Source organism: Rosa rugosa, chromosome 2 (assembly GCF_958449725.1).
Source record: "Rosa rugosa chromosome 2, drRosRugo1.1, whole genome shotgun sequence".
NCBI classification, from domain to species: Eukaryota; Viridiplantae; Streptophyta; class Magnoliopsida; order Rosales; family Rosaceae; genus Rosa; species Rosa rugosa.
In genome coordinates this window covers 43,238,207-43,257,807 of record NC_084821.1, presented here as the reverse complement: position 1 = coordinate 43,257,807, position 19,601 = coordinate 43,238,207, and the positions used below count along the sequence as shown (strand labels likewise).

The 19,601-nt window shown below is 39.2% G+C and overlaps 2 long non-coding RNA genes across 2 annotated transcripts; both read right to left on the bottom strand.

The window, feature by feature from the left end:
• Window positions 1-4,748: 4,748 nt before the first annotated feature.
• Window positions 4,749-7,923, bottom strand: LOC133733282 (uncharacterized). The gene is made up of 4 exons (XR_009857600.1): window positions 7,588-7,923; window positions 7,003-7,241; window positions 5,307-5,397; window positions 4,749-5,112 (listed from the first exon to the last, which is right to left on the bottom strand). It is a non-coding gene; the product is annotated as an uncharacterized LOC133733282 (long non-coding RNA).
• An 84-nt stretch (window positions 7,924-8,007) lies between these two features.
• LOC133728352 (uncharacterized) lies at window positions 8,008-14,852 on the bottom strand. Its single transcript, XR_009855802.1, has 3 exons — window positions 14,270-14,852; window positions 14,076-14,167; window positions 8,008-8,288 (listed from the first exon to the last, which is right to left on the bottom strand). It is a non-coding gene; the product is annotated as an uncharacterized LOC133728352 (long non-coding RNA).
• Between the last annotated feature and the right edge of the window lie 4,749 nt (window positions 14,853-19,601).

Here is a 19,601-nt window from a genome sequence, read left to right as displayed (position 1 = left end):
AACTGTCAAGAACCAGTAGAACCAGTACATGTCGACAAGTATACATTATAGTATTATTATACAAGGCTAAACCTAAAAGCCCTCGACCCTTTTCTCACTTTCTGAATTTCTTCTTAGTTCTTTCAGCCGTTTCCCTAAAAGAGTAAAACTCTTCTCCGCTTTCAGCCAAACCGATTCAAGATTTCAAGTTGATTCAAGCCTTCATTGATTCAGAGATTCAGTTCAATCGAGGATTGAACCTCGATTCAAGACCAAAAAATCCCAATTCCTATTGATCGATTCAGATAAAAAAACACCCAATTCCTACCCTATTCTTCGATTCAATTCTTGTTCAGTTGTTCATCCCTCTTCGATCAAAAAACACCCAATTCCTTATTCATTGAATTCATGCATGAGTTCGGATTCAAGTCAATCAAGCCCTGCTACTGGAAATGAGATTGTCCAGAGCAGTCCTGCAGCTCCTGCTGAAGAAACTCAAGCTGCAGCCTCACAACGTCCCAACACCAAGAGTCAGAAGAAAGATGCAAAGAGAAAAAGGGCTGAGAAGAAAGGTGCAACTTCAAGGGAACGAAGCTGGGTGTGGAATCATTTCACAAAGGAAGACCACCCTCTTATCGAGATTATCGATGGAAAGGAGGAGGTTGTCGGTCACACCACTAGAGCACAATGTAAGTATTGTCCTACTCATCTTGCAGCTAATTCAACTAGTAATGGTACTAGCTCATTGATGAAACACATAGAGCAGGTATGTAAGGGGTATCCGGGGAGGGCTGACTTAGCACAAGGGCAGAGTGTTTTGGATAGTGATGGTTTGGATGAACCTACTGCAGTAGTTAGGCATTGGAGTAAGGAAGCATGCACTGAAGCTGCAACTGTAATGGTAGTGATGGATGAGCTCCCTTTTAGTGCTGTAGAAAGACCAGGATTCAAATACTTTTGTAGTGTAGCTGTTCCGAAGTGGAAAATTCCATGTAGGAAGGTGATAGTGAAGAATTTCTTGAGGATGTATGCTTCTAAGAAGGAAGAGTTGAAGAGGGAATTAGCAGGTCATTGTGTATGTTTGACCACCGATACTTGGACGTCGGTGCAGAACATAAATTACATGGTCTTAACTGCCCATTTCATAGATAATGGGTGGAAAATGCATAAGAGGATCCTTAATTTTTGTGTAATTCCAAATCACCAAGGACTTACAATAGGAAAAATACTTGAGTCTTGTTTGAGAAACTGGAACATAGAAAGGGTTCTCACTATTTCTGTCGATAATGCTTTGGCAAACAAGGTGGTCATTGACTACATTAGGAAAAAATTGAACAATTCGGAGAAAGGACAGATTTTTGGGGGGAAGTTTTTACATGTCAAGTGTTTAGCTGACATAGTTAACATAATTGTGAGGTCTGGTCTTCACTTGCTGGATAAGTCTGTGGCTTCTATTAGGAATGCAGTTCGATATGTAAGGAGTTCATCTGCTAGATTAGATAGTTTCAAGGCCTGTGTTGAAAGTGAAGATGTTGATTGCAAAAAAATATGTGTCTTGGATGTGCCAACAAGGTGGAATTCCACCTATATTATGTTGGACACTGCATTGGAGCTCAAAGAAGCATTTGTTTTGCTGGCCGACGATGATGACTCTAAGTATAAGAGTTACTTTGACGAAGATGAGGTTCCTGATGATGAGCTAGGTGAAGAGGGTGATTATGTAGAGGTGCAAACAAAGTCCAAAGTGTCTAGGAAGAGGGTAGGGCCTCCAACAGAATCTGATTGGGACAAGGCAGCAGTATTTGTGAAGTTTCTTAGGGTTTTCTATGAAACAACCTTGAGAGTGAGTGCTACAAACCACCCAACTTCACCAAAGGCATTCCACGACATAGTTGGCATCCATTGTGAAATCGAAGAACTGTTTTGCCAACCTTATAGGCCTGATGGAAGTGAGGCTGAAAGGGTTTTGTTTGCAATGTCACAAAAGATGAGGGCCAAGTATACAAAATACTTTGCATCCATCGATGACATTAACCAACTCTTTTTGGTTGCATTAGTGCTGGATCCAAGGTACAAACTGCTTAATGTCGAAAGAGTATGCACAATGATGTTGTGTTTTGAAGTCGGGGAGGTGAAGAGGATATCTAAAGAAGTTAAGGAACTTGTCATCGCTCTAACAGACTTGTATGCTACCTCCAATGGCTGTTCAACCTCACAAAAAAGTAAAAGTGCATCATCTGCTATTTCTGGGGTCAGCAGTAGTCGTTACAGTCACAAAAAGGTTTCTGGAAAGGTGGCAGACATGTTAGCAGACTGGGACAAAGTGCTTGAAGATGGTGATGCTGTTGTGGTGGGAAATGAGGTTGACCGATATCTTTTGGATCCTATAGAAAAGCCACCAAAAGGTGAGAAACTTGAATTCAATCTTTTGGCTTGGTGGAGGTTGAATGGATCAAAATACCCTAACCTGGCATCTGTAGCTAAAGATGTTCTAGCAGTTCAAGTTAGTACAGTGGCTAGTGAGTCGAGTTTCAGCACAGGGAAGAGAGTTATTGACCCACATCGGAGTTCTTTGACTCCCAAATCAGTTGAAGCACTCATTTGCCTCCAAAATTGGCTGAAAAGTGATAGCATTACTAGCTTGGCTTATGTGCCTACTCCGGAGGAAATGGCCTGGCTTGAAGATGTTGAAAAAGGTGTGCTTTCAGATTCTTTTCTTTATTTTACAGAAAACTATGTTGGCTGCATTGATCTAATGCTCCATTTATCTTTGTTTTCAATTTTCAGAACAAGAAAAAGAAGAAGAAGAAAAGAAGAAGAAGAAGGCACAAGAAGCTGCTTCAAAGGCATCAAAGACTGCGAAAACATTGACAGCTACTGATGCATCAAGATCAGCAAAAAAAATGATCTCAGGTATGTATTATGAGTTACTTATTTCAGATTTCTGTTGGTATGCAAATGCAATTCAATCTGGTATTTCATTGTTGAATGTCGAAGGAATCTGGTATGCATTGTAAAGCTGGTATGATTTTAGGTGTGTGATTTACTAAAGTTGGTATTTGTGTACCTTTGCATGTTTGATTGAATTATGGAAGTGTATGTCTGAATTGTGGTCGAGCTGCTCCTAATCATCTTTGCATTTCTGATTGTTGGAAATTTGCATTTGTGTTGGTAATCTGCTGATTTTATCTTTCCTGTTGGAAATGCCAGGATTCATTTGGTATTCTGCTCTGTCCAATTTTTAATTTTCTGCCAGTAAGCTTCAGTTGGTAATGTTTTCGTTGATAATGTTCAGTTTATTTAATTTTGTAATTTGCTCTGTCCAACTTTATAGACTCCCTTTTAGTGCTCATTTCTTTGCCAGTAAGCTTATTTAATTTTACAATTGCTAAAGCTGGTATGTATGACTTGTCTTTGTGAGTAATAAGTATGCACTAACGAAGTCATGAACTGATGTAGGATCTAAGACTTGTGAAGTTGTTGGCTAATGAACTGATGAAGAGTTGTAGATTTGAAGAGCAGAACTGCAGAGCTGGAAAATTTGAACACTTGAAGATGGGATAGACTGAATTAGTGAAATAAGGACTGATTTGACTTGGACCATTTGGTGACTTTGTTTAGTTTCTTTATTTGTAATTTGTTAGACTTGCGGTACTTGTTGAGTTGTTGTTACTGATTTGATTTGGTGAGTGGTGAGTTTGAATTTGCATATCTGCACTTAGTGAGTTTGCATTAGTGCCATTACCTGCATACGTTTTTAGTTCTTTATTGGAATTTAGATTTTCATTGTAAGTTATTGAGTTTATAACTCCACAGTCCACAGTGCATATGTGCATAACTGCATAGTGCATATCATTATGACATTTTTTCCAAGTTATAGTGAACTAGAAGCAGGAATGTAGAAGCCAAAAGTCTGAAATTGGAAAATTGCATGTTTCTGGGGTTTTTTTCAACTTCACCAAGGAACCGTTATAACCGGAAAACCGAACCGAAGGTTCTCGGTTCCGGTTCCCATCGGTTCCACCCATGTCAAATACAACAATCGAACCGATCACTATGCCAAAAAAAGCCTTCAGACGACAGATATGATCTGTCGTCTGATGAAGTAAAAATCTGTTGTCTAAGTGGCTGCCGTCTCTTAGCCACTCAGACGACAGATATTCTCCGTCGTTGATAATGCACTCAGACGACAGATTCAGTTTAAGGTACTGTCGTCTGAAGTACCTAATATTGAAGAATCGGGGTCTTTCTGTCGTCTGAAACACCATACCACTACATATTTATGTTGTTTCTGTCGTCTGATTTGAAGAACAATGACAGTTATATGTCGACTGATTTCGTATGTAACAACATTTATATCGTGAGTTATGTTGTTTGAGATTTCTTTGGACTACAGATAATTGTGATTCTTGTGGTTAGATTTGATTTCCAACTACAGTTTTAGTTTTTTTATGTTGTTTGAATGTCACTTGGAGTATAGTCTTACTCAAATTTATGTTGTCTGAAGTAGTGTTCAATCTCATTTTTCTGTTGTTTGTTTGGACTTTAAACCATTGTTTTAGTTATGTTCTGTTGTTTGAGAATGATTAGAAATATACTTTTATGTTGTTTGAAGTTGGTAGAAACAACATATCAACCACCTACTTCTGTTGTCTGAGAGCTCTTTGAACTCTACTTTTCTGTTGTTTAAACGTGGTAGAAACAACAGATGATCACTAGAAAGCGTACCCGTGCTTTGCTGCGGGAATATAGTCGTTCAAGAAACGATAGAAGAATAATCAAACCCATCAAACAAAATCAGAAACACATGAAGAAGTTAGCCAAAAATTTCAACCAAACTTCAGTTGGAAATGCTGCTCTCTGTATACAAATAATAGAAGTGTTTAGTAATCTCTCGAGGGATTAGGTGTCTTGTTGGTCCTGTGGCTTGGGCCAGAAGGGGGGATTTTAGGACGCTTTGACATGAGCATAATCCTGAGAAGCTGCTTCCACCTCGATGGTGCTACAAATCAAACAGCAGCAGTCTGTTCTTCACAGTTGGTGCATTCTTTTGTAAAGCATCTAGGCTTAGTGTTCTGTGATCATTTGGAGCCACCAGGCAAGTTTTAGTTGTTGATGTTATGGCTGCCAAAACTGAGAGAAATCAAAACTTTGATGGTATATAGTGAGGTATATAGTGAGGACGGTAGGACACCATAAATCGAAGTTGTGTGTAAAATAGCATGCATTATGAACATGTGGTTATACTGAAATAAAGCATCACATATATTTGGGAGGGATCAAACCACAAATGAAATTTCATCTCTTTTCCAATAATTTTTTTTTACCTCGACTTCCTCTGATGTAAACACTGGCCTGTAAAATATTAGAGTTTTCCCAAATGTAATCTTCAGAAACTTGATGAACACTGTTCGGAAGCTGCTATTTGGACCCAAAATGAACATTTTGGTCTGACAAGGCACGTTTTGGAGAAATTGAGCCAATGTCAGTGGCTCAAGCTATATATTGTCGACAAGCTCGAAATATATATTTAGAGGCTAAATAAAGCCTACTATGGAAGTATGACAAGTCAACTTTAGCATATTTTCCTACTTGGGCTAGGAAAAACCGAGCTAGACAAGGAAGGAGGGGTGGCAGACTAACCAAATGAAATCGAAATGTGCTGAAACTTTCTAGATCCATTCTAGACAGCCCAAGGATCATTTCTTATGAAGAGTGCAAGAGCTTTTTTTGAGTGGAAGACCTTCAAACAATCAGCCCAATTTTCTACAGAAACAAAACTGGAAAACTGGACCTGTAAGAGGTCCAGCAGCATTTTCGGCCCAACCACATGGAATAAAAATCTGAAAATTTGTCAGGATGATCTACACTCATAGTGGAACATTTCATATGAAGAAGTCGAAGGCATATAATGAAGTCTTGTTGGAGAAATAATTGAAGGAATAAAGGGGCAGAAACTGACCTAAAACCAGCTCAATATTCACATGTTCATGTTTCCTACCCACATGAAGAAAGCTAGATGCTTTTCTCTTTTTCCTTGGATATATTTTTCTTCTACAATCTCTTTAATAGATCATCACCACTTCCATGTTGCTGCACCTTCATGCTTTGCTTTCATTTCATCTTTTCTCTATCTTTTCCATATTTTACAAGTGAACTTAGATCTACTTTCATTATTTTTCTTCCACTCATCATTTCACTCTTCTTTTTCTTCCCTATATAAACACCTTCTCTTCTCATTCTAAGACACACATTCACATTCAACAACAACATCTCTAAGATGATCTAAGTTCTCTCTAGAGCAAACCTCTCTAAGAGCAACTCCTCTCCTTCTCTTTCTCTTACCGGTGATCATACTCCTAGTCCTAGTCTTCTCAGAAGCCGACTTTCAGTGCCACCAAACCCTCTGTCAACGTGCTTCGGTCCTAGTCTCCTCGGGAGCCGACGGTAGTGCCGCGACCACAACGGTTACAGAACCAGCCAAGCAAGGGTAACGCCCTAGCAACCCAGCCAAGCTAAAGTCACGCTTTAGCAAGATCTCAACATTTCCCGGTGATGTCGCTCTGCTCGATCTACAATATTGAGTATCGATTGTGTTAACAAGAAGAAAGCTCAGCAAAAGTCCTCGCCACGAGGCACAAAGAATCCCACGACGAGGTTGGTGCTCTCCTCATCCACAATTGCTTGATAGAAGTCAGGTCAAGGGACACCCCCGACGACCGCACCCGAACGGTGCTGGCACGCCCGCGCAAGAAAAGAGACTGTTGACCAGCTGCAGCAAAATTGGAGCCAAACAGCTGCAACAAATTCAATCAGTTCATGATGAACACAATTATTTGATGCTTATAATCATATGAAATGTTACAGAACAGAGCTATTGGAATTGAGGAAAAAGGAAGATAAACATACCAAGTAAACCAGAACATAAATGAGGGTTTTTTTCACTATATGTTTCAAGTAAAACATAACAATTACTTGTGCTGCTTAAACTTAACATTGCAATGATCAGCATAGGCTTTGTACCTCTCAAATTAATCTTCGCTCCAAAGTAGAAGTACTGCTGTTTAGCCCTAACCTCTCAAGTTTAGCTTCAAACATTGCCTCTATTTTACTCATCGACTCTGAACTCGTAGAACTCTACGATCATACTTGTCCTTATTCTGTTCAGGAGATTTGTTCTAAATCCAACATCAGTAACTATCATCATGTGATCTTCCTGTGTGCTTTCAGTCTGTAGTGTTTATTTGTTCCAAACAAATAACCTACTAACATGAAAGAAAAAAAATCAGAATTACAGGAGAAACTGAAAATGAATTTAAAAAGCATTTAGCTAATGTTTCCTCTTGAAAACCACTACACATTGGTAAAACTAAATATGTAGTAAAGCACCTGAAATTCAAAATTTGAAGGGGACAAAAAAGAGCCTGAAATTCAAAAAAATTGAAGAATTTCTGTTTTCCTCTTTGCATATTCACAATATTTGTTTAAACGAAACTTTAAGATAACATCACTTGCCTCAAACTCAGCATGTCCATGCAGCACAACCTTACATGCTTCCAATAGACATTGTCTACAACATGTTCTTATATGAAATGAGTTACAACTTACCACTGATGTTGAAGATCTCCATCAGCAAAATTACATAGACAAAGTAGTTGCACACAGATAAATGAAGACAGGTCTCACTAAAAAGGAAGAAAAACCAAAGACCAAAAGTTACATGGCAGCTGGGAAAAGAAGTGACAAATCAGAAAAGCAGGAAGCAATACTTGGGATAAATGGCCAACCGCGTCTATCCTAATTATATCGGAAAAAAAAAATGATAACTATTAACTACTATGATTCATTCCCTATTATTGTCCCAAGCCAACAAAGTAATTTGCCTTTTCGATTTTTGCAAGCTTTATTTGATCCAAATACAAAGACAGCAAATTGATATGTAAATCAGATTGACTAATAAAACATGGATATGCCTAGCAGTAATAAAGTAAACTGACCCGACCTTCTTGTTAAAAACTCCTGTTTAAAACGCAAAAAGTACTGGATACAAAGCAAACGAAAGACCGATTAGGATAGCTAGAAAACTGCATACAAATAACTAATTCAAGGAAATCAGTTTAAAGTACGTTGGTATTGACTCTACTAAACCAAAATCTTACCAATCTAAGCAAGAGCTTCCCGTCTCTCTCTTCTCCTTCTTTTCGTTCTTGCTTGTTCTCTTGTCTCTCTCTCTCTCTCTCTTTTTGTTTCGTCTCGTCCCTTTCTCTGTGTTGGGGGAATAACTAAATCCCAAAAGAAAATACTAATCTCTGCAACCAAAACCCAGAATTAGAAAATCAAATAAAATGCTACTTGTCTTAAACTCAATTTATATTTAACCATTTTCAGTTTATACTCTGATCCTACCTATTCTTTCTGAAACAGAGCGAGAAAATCATAAGGAAAAAAGATTCAGGTCAAGCTCAAATTTTTTAAACAACTATAAGCACTCAGGAAATATATCATGGTAAATATTCACAGTATCAACATAGTTAACAATAACTGAGCAGGCACGCCTGAAGAATTGGATGCATTCCTACAAAATAAAATGATTAAATTCAACTTGGATCCTAGAGAAACAAATAACTTTAGAAAAGTTTCTTTATGTAACAAAGTTTAGATTTTTCAATAGAACTATGGTATGAAGACGGTATCTGCAATGAGTAAAGTACCTAACACCAGTGGTACCAACTCTCCAAGTTTTAGACGGAAGAGCAGATACAGGGGTTAGAATTGGAAACAGAGCAGTGTGTGCGCCTGAACAATTTACAATACACAGATTGAAAAGCATACAGAGCAAGAAGAAGACGATTGCAAATCCCAGATGATGTTAAGCACTACCCAAAATCAAATTTCAAACAGAAACTACAACTATCCATCCACCTGTTTGGCTCCAATTTTGTTGCAGCTGGTCAACAGTCTCTTTTCTTGCGCGGGCGTGCCAGCACCGTTCGGGTGCGGTCGTCGGGGGTGTCCCTTGACCTGACTTCTGTTGAGCGATTGTAGACGAGGAGAGCACCAACCTCGTCGCGGGATTCTTTGTGCCTCGTGGCGAGGACTTTTGCTGAGCTTCTTGAAAATCACAATCGATACTCGATGTTGTAGATCGAGCAGAGCGAGAACCACTGGGAAGTGAGGAGAACTTGCTAAAGCGTGACTTTAGCTTGGCTGAGTTGCTAGGGCGTTACCCTTGCTTGGCTGGTTCTGTAACCGTTGTGGTCGCGGCACTACCGTCGGCTCCCGAGGAGACTAGGACCGAAGTACGTTGACAGAGGGTTTGGTGGCACTGAAAGTCGGCTTCTGAGAAGACTAGGACTAGGAGTGTGATCACCGGTAAGAGAAAGAGAAGGAGAGGAGTTGCTCTTAGAGAGGTTTGCTCTAGAGAGAACTTAGATCATCTTAGAGATGTTGTTGTTGAATGTGAATGGGTGTTTTAGAATGAGAGGAGAAGGTGTTTATATAGGGAAGAAAAAGAAGAGTGAAATGATGAGTGAAAGAAAAATAATGAAAGTGGAGTATGAAAGTGATTTGTAAAATATGGAAAAGATAGAGAAATGATGAAATGAAAGCAAGGCATGAAGGTGCAAAAACATGGAAGTGATGATGATCTATTAAAGAGATTGTAGTAGGAAAATATATCCAAGGAAAAAAAGAAAAGCATCTAGCTTTCTTCATGTGGGTAGGAAACATGAACATGTGAATATTGAGCTGGTTTTAGGTCAGTTTCTGCCCCTTTATTCCTTCAATTATTTCTCCAACAAGCCTTTAGAATGAGCCTTCGACTTCTTCATAAAAAATGTTCCACTATGAGTGTTGATCATCTTGACAAATTTTCAGAGCTTTATTCCATGCGGTTAGGCTGGAAATGCTGCTGGATCTCTTACAGGTCCAGTTTTCCAGTTTTGCTTCTGTAGAAAATTGGACCGATTGTTTGAAGGTCTTCCACTCAAATCTTGCTCTGGCACTCTTCATAAGAAATGATCCTTGGGCTTTCTATAATTAATCTGGAAAGTTTTAGCTCATTTAGATTTCATTTGGTTAGTCTGCCGCCCCTCCTTCCTTGTTTAGCTCGGTTTCTCCTAGCCGAAGTAGGAAAATGTGCTAAAGTTAACTTTTCATGCTTCCGTGCTTCCATAGTAGGCTTTATTTAGCCTCTAAATATATATTTCGAGCTTGTCGACAATATATAGCTTGAGCCACTGACATTGGCTCAATTTCTCCAAGACACGCCTTGTCAGGCCAATATGTTCATTTTGGGTCCAAACATTGCCCCCCAGACCTCGAAGTCAAAGGTCTTCGTCTTGACTGAAGAGGTCTTGAATCAGCACTCCTCTTATAATGTCGTTGCTCCAAAGCCACTTGTATTGGCTTGACTAAAATTACTTGAACAGTAGCCTCTCTCCCTCTTAATTATACATAGTGAGCATACATATATTAATCGCCAGTCTTCCTTCGCGAACCATCCTTTGCGAGGCCATGTAATTAAAACCACTTCGCTGCCAACAATTCGCAACCCAGCTTTCGCTACAATTATTGGCAAAAATATTGATTTGACCTCCTCCACTGCTAATACCATACTAGGCATATTAAATGCCTCTTGTATATGTGCCCAGACCAATACCAATGGCCTCTTAAGTATATTAGCAAGTTCCAGCCACTATTAGGCAAGAACACAATTTTTTGCATCCTCCGCGACGCACAAATTTGAAACTCTTTTTGTATTTTTGTATTTTTTTTTTATTTTTTTTATTTTAATAAGACATTGTGAATCAAGGTTTAGACATGCGGCCCAAGTATAGTCGTCTAGACACAAATTTTCTTTCAAATCCTTTGGGCAACCTTACTGAAATGGCCAGGTGGGGGAGGGCGAACAAGAGAGGGAGAATCCATTTTGGCATGAGCTACACCCACATAGTGGTTTAGGCCCATTTGCACGCACTTCTGGATTCAAGAACCTGTCATGAATGTTGTCCCCTTTCTAGACACCATTTCACATAGGCTATACTTACTAAGATGAGAAAGGTCATAAGTGTGAAGACAGTTCAACAAGTGTTAATAAAAGCCGCCCTTAACCTTAAGGGACCTGAACTAGGCACCAATAAGGAGTTTAGGCCAATATTAACAAAAGAGACTTCCCCTATTCCGTTATGATTCACAACCCCTTTACCAAATTCAACTTTTTTTTTTTTTTTTTTTTTAAGGGACCTTAAGGGACCTGAACTAGGCACCAATAAGGAGTTTAGGCCAATATTAACAAAAGAGACTTCACCTATTCCGTTATGATTCACAACCCCTTTACCAAATTCAACTTTTTTTTTTTTTTTTAACGAAAAGAAAACTAGAAACGAAAAAATTAACAGAAAATTAAAAGCAAAGAAAGAAAGAAGCTAGCATCACCATGTTTGGCTAACCTCTAGAAGACCACGGGGGAGGCCATCTATGCTTCATTCCAAGCTCTGATGTATCAAAATTTGTAGAGTAAAAATCCCTCCTGTGAGAGCTTGTAGGAAAAGAACAAAGATACTTCTCGTTGAGGAATTTGGAGGAATTTGGCTCGTGAGAGGGGTAATCTTGCCCCCGAAGTATCTTTGTTGGTTGACGAGGCATGATCTTTAATTGCAATTTGGGAGATGACGGTGTCCCAAGATCGGCTTTGTCGCCAACTGTCGCCAACTTCTCTTGATCAAAGGGATGATCATGGGTCATATCTTGCCCCCCATGCATCTGATCAGTAGCCACATATTTGGCTTGATCAGTGGAGAAATCAGCTATATGTTCAGAGACAATTTCATTGTCAGAAAAACATTCTTGTGGACCGTCTTCTCCATGCACAACCTCTGTGTAAGGCTGTGACTCAACAGTGAGACCCTTACGTTGATTGCCACCTATAGGCAAGTTAGTCTCAGAAATGACCTTTTCGCGAGCAGGTTCTGGAATCGTGAACTCATCGAGCCGTCGACGGTCCTCCGCGAGAGCTTTACTCAGATTCTCATGGTATGCGGTAGAATTCTTTTGAAGGATATCAAGCCAATGGGCACATAGCCTTCTATCGTCGCCATGACTTCAGGAATTTCTTTTGGTAAAGAATTTCCTCTGGCATCCCAATGATGGTGAACATAAAAAGACTCTGGTGTAGTCCCACTGGGCGTGCCAAAATGTTTGTTTTGAAGCCCGGTGGTTGAATGTGCTTCAAGAGAAAAAACTTCTACAGTAGGTCCCACTGGGCGTGCCAAAATGTTTGTTTTGAAGCCCGGTGGTTGAATGTCTTCAAGAGAAAAAAAATTCTAACCTTGTCCCACTGGGCGTGCCAAAATGTTTGTTTTGAAGCCCGGTGGTTGAATGTATTCAAGAGAAAAAAAATTCTAACCTGGTCCCACCGGGTGTGCCAAAATGTTTGGCTTTGAAGCCCGGTGGTTGAATGTGCTTCAAGAGAAAAACTTCTACAGTAGGTCCCACTGGGCGCGCCAAAATGTTTGGCTCCAATTTTGCTGCAGCTGGTCAACAGTCTCTTTTCTTGCGCGGGCGTGCCAGCACCGTTCGGGTGCGGTCGTCGGGGGTGTCCCTTGACCTGACTTCTGTTGAGCGATTGTAGACGAGGAGAGCACCAACCTCGTCGCGGGATTCTTTGTACCTCGTGGCGAGGACTTTTGCTGAGCTTCTTGAAAATCACAATCGATACTCGATGTTGTAGATCGAGCAGAGCGAGAACCACTGGGAAGTGAGGAGAACTTGCTAAAGCGTGACTTTAGCTTGGCTGGGTTGCTAGGGCGTTACCCTTGCTTGGCTGGTTCTGTAACCGTTGTGGTCGCGGCACTACCGTCGGCTCCCGAGGAGACTAGGACCGAAGTACGTTGACAGAGGGTTTGGTGGCACTGAAAGTCGGCTTCTGAGAAGACTAGGACTAGGAGTGTGATCACCGGTAAGAGAAAGAGAAGGAGAGGAGTTGCTCTTAGAGAGGTTTGCTCTAGAGAGAACTTAGATCATCTTAGAGATGTTGTTGTTGAATGTGAATGGGTGTTTTAGAATGAGAGGAGAAGGTGTTTATATAGGGAAGAAAAAGAAGAGTGAAATGATGAGTGAAAGAAAAATAATGAAAGTGGAGTATGAAAGTGATTTGTAAAATATGGAAAAGATAGAGAAATGATGAAATGAAAGCAAGGCATGAAGGTGCAAAAACATGGAAGTGATGATGATCTATTAAAGAGATTGTAGTAGGAAAATATATCCAAGGAAAAAAAGAAAAGCATCTAGCTTTTTTCATGTGGGTAGGAAACATGAACATGTGAATATTGAGCTGGTTTTAGGTCAGTTTCTGCCCCTTTATTCCTTCAATTATTTCTCCAACAAGCCTTCAGAATGAGCCTTCGATTTCTTCATAAAAAATGTTCCACTATGAGTGTTGATCATCTTGACAAATTTTCAGAGCTTTATTCCATGCGGTTAGGCTGGAAATGCTGCTGGATCTCTTACAGGTCCAGTTTTCCAGTTTTGCTTCTGTAGAAAATTGGACCGATTGTTTGAAGGTCTTCCACTCAAATCTAGCTCTGGCACTCTTCATAAGAAATGATCCTTGGGCTTTCTATAATTAATCTGGAAAGTTTTAGCTCATTTAGATTTCATTTGGTTAGTCTGCCGCCCCTCCTTCCTTGTTTAGCTCGGTTTCTCCTAGCCGAAGTAGGAAAATGTGCTAAAGTTAACTTTTCATGCTTCCGTGCTTCCATAGTAGGCTTTATTTAGCCTCTAAATATATATTTCGAGCTTGTCGACAATATATAGCTTGAGCCACTGACATTGGCTCAATTTCTCCAAGACACGCCTTGTCAGGCCAAAATGTTCATTTTGGGTCCAAACACCACCAATTGAAATCTAATCGCTATATTGCATGGCTGTAGCTTCTGGCTTCCCTCAAAAACCAACTGCTTGTTGTGCTAAATAACCCAATTGAATAAAATTTACAGGAATCAAAGAATAAAAACAAAAGTACCCAATTGAAATCAAGGCTGAAACTTTAGTGTAGAATCCAATGCAAATTTGAAAGGAGAAGATTGGGTACTGACTCTCTTGGTCCAATTCAATGGCCTTGTACTGGACTCCCAATTTTAGAACGAAGAGCTGCTTCACGCAAACACAGTAAAGACAAAGCTTGTTGCTGCGAAACAAAATCTCATTGTCAAATTTCCATATTGGTTCAAAACGATCGACAATTCTATATATATAGAGACACAGAAGAAGATGAAATGGTAGAGAGAACCTGAAGATGACTACCAGATTGGACGAGACGAGCTCCTTCACCTTGCCCAACGCCATTTCGAAAACGACGACGCTTTCGATTTCAAAACCCTAAATCCCCAAATCGCTCCCGATTCTGTGATCTCTGTTGGGTGTAGATCCGGACTCGCAGTCGGAAGCATGTGGTGCTGACTTTCGATATCGTTGGATGACGCAGCCTGGGTCAACTAATTGGAGGCCGAAGAGTCCATTGGTAGTGGCGATGTCACCGGATGATGCTCGGAGGTAGAAGATGGAGAATTGAGAAACCAGATCTACTTTCTCTCTCTTCGTACTGTCTTCTCTCATCTCTACGCTTCAATTTCTATTTCCTTGAAGAACTTGACTTGACCCGGCCGGCTTTGGTTGTTGGTTTGTAGACCGATATGAGAGAGCAACGAGGGTGGAAGAGCATCGAAGAAGAGGTGCTACTAGGTTTGGGAGATGGAAAATGAGTTTTCTGATTTTTTTTCACCAAGTGTGGGAAAGCACGGGGCCGGGTCTAGGTCTATTAAAAGATCTGTTTTAGTTCAGCCAAAAATAAGTTTTTGTCCACACAAGAAGAAATAATTTCTTCATTTACTCAGACAACAGAATTCTGTTGTCTGAGTTTTCTAAATTACAACAAACTTGAAAAAATTGATCTAGTATTGATTTTGATACTATTTAGACAACAGAAATAGTTAAAACTGTCGTCTGAAGACGTTCAAAAAAATCAGACAACAGAAAAAACCTCTTCTGTCGTCTAAGGGGTATGGTCTGAAGCATTTTTTGGCATAGTGGATGTACCCTTTCCGGTTCCGGCAAATTTTTGCTTTTTCAAAACCGATCCCAGGCCTAGTGTTTTCCCCACACAGTGGGCTTTGTAAGTGTGTTTGTGTTTGTAAAGTTTTGTATATCTAATAAAAATTATCCTTCCACTGCCAAAAAAAAAAAAAGATAGCCACTTTAATGTCAGTTTAGCAGGAAAAAAAACCAATAATTGTATTAGATGACATGGCAAATGTAACAACTGTGGGATTACTTTAAGGATGCAAATTTGATGAAATTCACAAGTGCAGTACTTCAGAGGATCTCAATCCAACTTTGTTATTTGTAACTCTTCAAGGCAATAAATAAAGTTTTAGTTGTTACTATTTTGTTTCTGAGTCTAGAATGCAATTTCGTCCTAAAGTATGTATTTGTCATTTTTAGTCTTTTACTTTAAATTACGACCTTACTGGGAAAATACTGAAAATAAGCTCAAATACGATTTTAGCGGTAATTATTCTATTCACAGTGAAAGTGGAAGTAAAAAGTAAAAGTAACAGTAACTTAGGTAAAAGGGTAGTAGTGGAATATTTAAACAAGATATATGTAGCCGGTGGTAAAGGGAGGAGTGTATTTGTACGTACGTGGTGGTAATTTGATGTACTTTTTATTCGGACATCCAATATTTGGATTTTGGAAGTGGTACAATCGAATTTGCGCGCAGTTCGAGTTTCCGGAGTTTTTCATAAACAAACCATGTAGGCTGCGGAACCATGAAGCGAGATAACATAATCCTCCAATTGAAAATATAGATACTCACTTAGTAGAGCAACAACTTAGCTACATAATTGCAGAGTAAGTAGCTGGGCACTGCTGTTGATGTTCTAATTCAATCCTAATACATATGTAGATACAGTTTATTCTATGGCCATTACTGATATCATAAGGAGCCCTATATGTACATGAAATAGATAAATTAGACCTATTATTATTAGGACTAGTAAGCTTTTATGGGAAGGTGGCTAGTAGCTATCATCAAGCATACATTGCTCTGCCCATTAGAGAAAGCCTAAAGGATAGCTCATCAGAGGAGAAGCACCAAGATTGACTATATCTGCACCGGGTCAGTACTAAGTTCCACAATCTTCATTCCCTATGTTTGAGTAAGTTCGTTTTCTTAATTTTGAGTACATTGTATACATGTTCATATAAAACGCACAGTTTTGGGTAGCATCGATCCGATTATATACTAAGGGAACAAGACCAAGTATGCATGCTCAAATTAATCAGCAAGTAGCTAAGAAAGAATATTTACCCAATTGGGCTCTCATTTCGCTCTTGATATCATAGTTTTCCCTCAGATAACGGATGCAATCATACCCATAGCTGTCACGCTTCTCATCATAGAATGACTTGCCTTCGGCTTCATCTGTATTGACATCTCCTTGAAGCCCATATACCATAATTTTTTTTTTTGGGTGCAAGCACTTCACTAATTTATCAATTAGAAGAGAAAATAGATTGGATTTTAGTTGTTTATCCCGATAATCCGATTATAATCTCAATTCACAAACTTTTTGCTTGTTAGATCGATATGACATTTTAGGCATAGTATATTTTCATTACGATTTTCTATCACATTTAGCTGTTACTTCACACAAAATATTTAAAAAAAGCTAAGTGTACGTACATTTTATGTCTAAAATTATAATTCACGATCATGATGGAAACAAGGATCTAAAATTTTGATAATGTACATAATCAGAATGCTTGGTGATCGATTTTTTTTTGGTTTGGGATCAGTCAAATTGTTGATATCATTATGAACATGCATTTCACATATCCGTGACAAATGATTGTGTTTGTTTGCATATTTGGGTGAGGCAGAGAGTGGGATACCAGGCATTCAATTCAAATTGATTGTACATGCAGCTACTGTTTATTTGTCATCAATTCATCAACTTGAGCTTAGTTTCAATCTGGCTCATCCTGTGGGTCACATCTTCTAACATATTTATGTTACCAACCAACGAGCCTATCCAATTTCCACATCTTCATTAATCTAATCCAGCAACGAATCCAACTTTTGATCACATTTGTCAACGACATTATTGCATGTACGTGTAGTATCAATAAATACTTTGGCTTGAATTTGTCCATGGAACATGATAATGTAGCAGGGTAGTTTAATTTTTACATAAAAATGGAGAGCTTTTACTGGGACCTCTCAATTTACTTTGAAGACCTCCAATACTTTTCACACCTCTTTTTTTCTATTTACACAACAAATTTACTCATTAGACCTCTCGTAAATTACTAACATAGTTTTATTCCTAAGTTTATATAGAAAATATAGAAGCTTTGTAATATAAAAATCTTGAGGTGAATTTACTCACCATAACTCCGTTCATTAATTTTTCTTTACAAATTTTCCTTCTTCCTCTTTTTTTTTTTGGCCAATCCTCCACTTTTGTTAAACCTCGATCCATGACTTTTTATTTCTGATGCAAAATTACTAGTTACCTACAAACCCAATTCGATGTTCCTAATTCAAAATTCTTGAGGTGATCGAATTTCTATATGACACATGCAAACTTCTTCAAAGAGGTCGCCTTTCTTTCTTATGTGCCTGGAGCGTGAAAGTGCCCATTAAATCAATTACATTCATATGCATTAATGTTAGTAACTTAGTATAGTTTTTCTTAGACTAATTGCATTATTAACGGGTCAGTGTTCTATATATTACGAATGTTTAAATCTAGTATTCTCTTCAATAAATACTACTCTTTCTATATTATTAATATATTTTTTTTTGAATAAAGGGCTGGTGCGGCTGCCCTCAAGCCTTGATTAATGAAACTGTCGAATACAAGGGGCGGACATTGAGCCTAAACCCCTTATCACAATAAGCATCTAGAGTATTTTCCAAAATAATATCAGAAATCTCTATAGGAGACTTGTATTCTAACAAGCACCAATAACTAGCAAAGAGTGCACAATTAGCTACTTCATTTGCTTTAACATAGCAGTGACATAGCGGAAAGATAACTCGATATGTAACTCGATTACAACATAGCATAATTACCAGCTTTAGCACAGCTTTCCTCTTATGTTGTCGCTGAAAAGTAAATCCGACGACACTTAGTCTCACCCTGCCACTAGGCGGCAGCGCCCATTTAACGAAGCAAATAACTCGCCGCCAACCTAGAGCAGACAAGGCACACTGAGTGTGCATACCGGGACAAAGCCCATATCGCCCTACCCAAAAGAGATAGGGAATTATTGCTGGCAATGAGCCATAGCTAATTAAAAATAAATGAAAATAAGACAAAATAGAAAATATAACCGGGTCAAGGGTCAAAGCCCAGACCCAAAGTCCACCAGGCCCAAATCAAAAATGGGTGCAGAAATCACAACGCCTCCGTCCTGCCTGCGCCTCCCATGCCGTCCCAACTCCGGCAGCAACGCCACCTTCCTCGAGCCATCTAGCCTCGCCGCCCCTCCTCAACTCGGAACCAAAACGCCCAAACCAAGTCGGGCTAAACCGATCCGATCTGACCCCAGTGGCTTTCCTCACCCGGCCATCTCCATCACCTCGAATCCCATCTGAACCCGTGGATCTCCGGACACACGCCAGTAAGGCACAACCACCAGGTCGTTCGCGTTCCTCCCGAGGGCAAGGCGACGTCGACCCCGCCTTCCAGTCATCACCCCGCCTCTGGCCTTCGCCGTCAAATGCGCCAACCTCCCAAGACAGCAACGGCCTCATCCTGCAACCAAAACCTCGACCGGACCCATTAACACCGGACACAGAGTCCCTTCTAGCCCGTCCGCCGCCGCCGCCGCAAGGGCGTGCCGTCGGACCGGGCATCCAAACTTGAGAGAAAATTTTGTTTTTTTTTTAATGAAAGTAAATCAGATTATTATTAATATTCTTTTAATAAACTTTGTTCGTCACATGTTTAGAATCTTGAATTTGAAAAGTGATGGTCGCATTAATTAGATAAAGATATGAAAATATGGTTTATTTATTTATAGATTAGGAGATGTAGATAAATAATTTTTGCCTATGATTTGTTGTCCAAAATAGAAATTTAGCATTAAGATAAATAGATAATTTAATAATTCAAATGAGAAAATTTGGATGTCTTAAATCTTAATAGAAAATCTCTAAAAGTATCATATATAGTATCAAGCTGACCATTGTAAAATAAAACATTATTATATCATGTTGGTCAGAATTAAGTTTTCGTACTTTTTTGAACAAAACTTGGAACTAGCCTAATTTGGAGGTTCAACCCCGCCAGATGTTAGCCAAACAGCCACCCTCAAGTTTAAGGGGTACAAGTAATAGTATAGGGATTTAATAAAAGTTGTTGAACCCACGAGGATTGGATTCCTTTCACTACCTAGGGTGTGAACATAAGGAGAGCTAGAATATGCAAATGTACAATCACAAACCTAAATTCACAAGGAATCTAGACTCATGGTGAGTATGTGCATTGTGGTGGTAGTGAAATTAATTGTTTGTTGGATAGAGTGGTGAACCAAATTAAAATAAATGC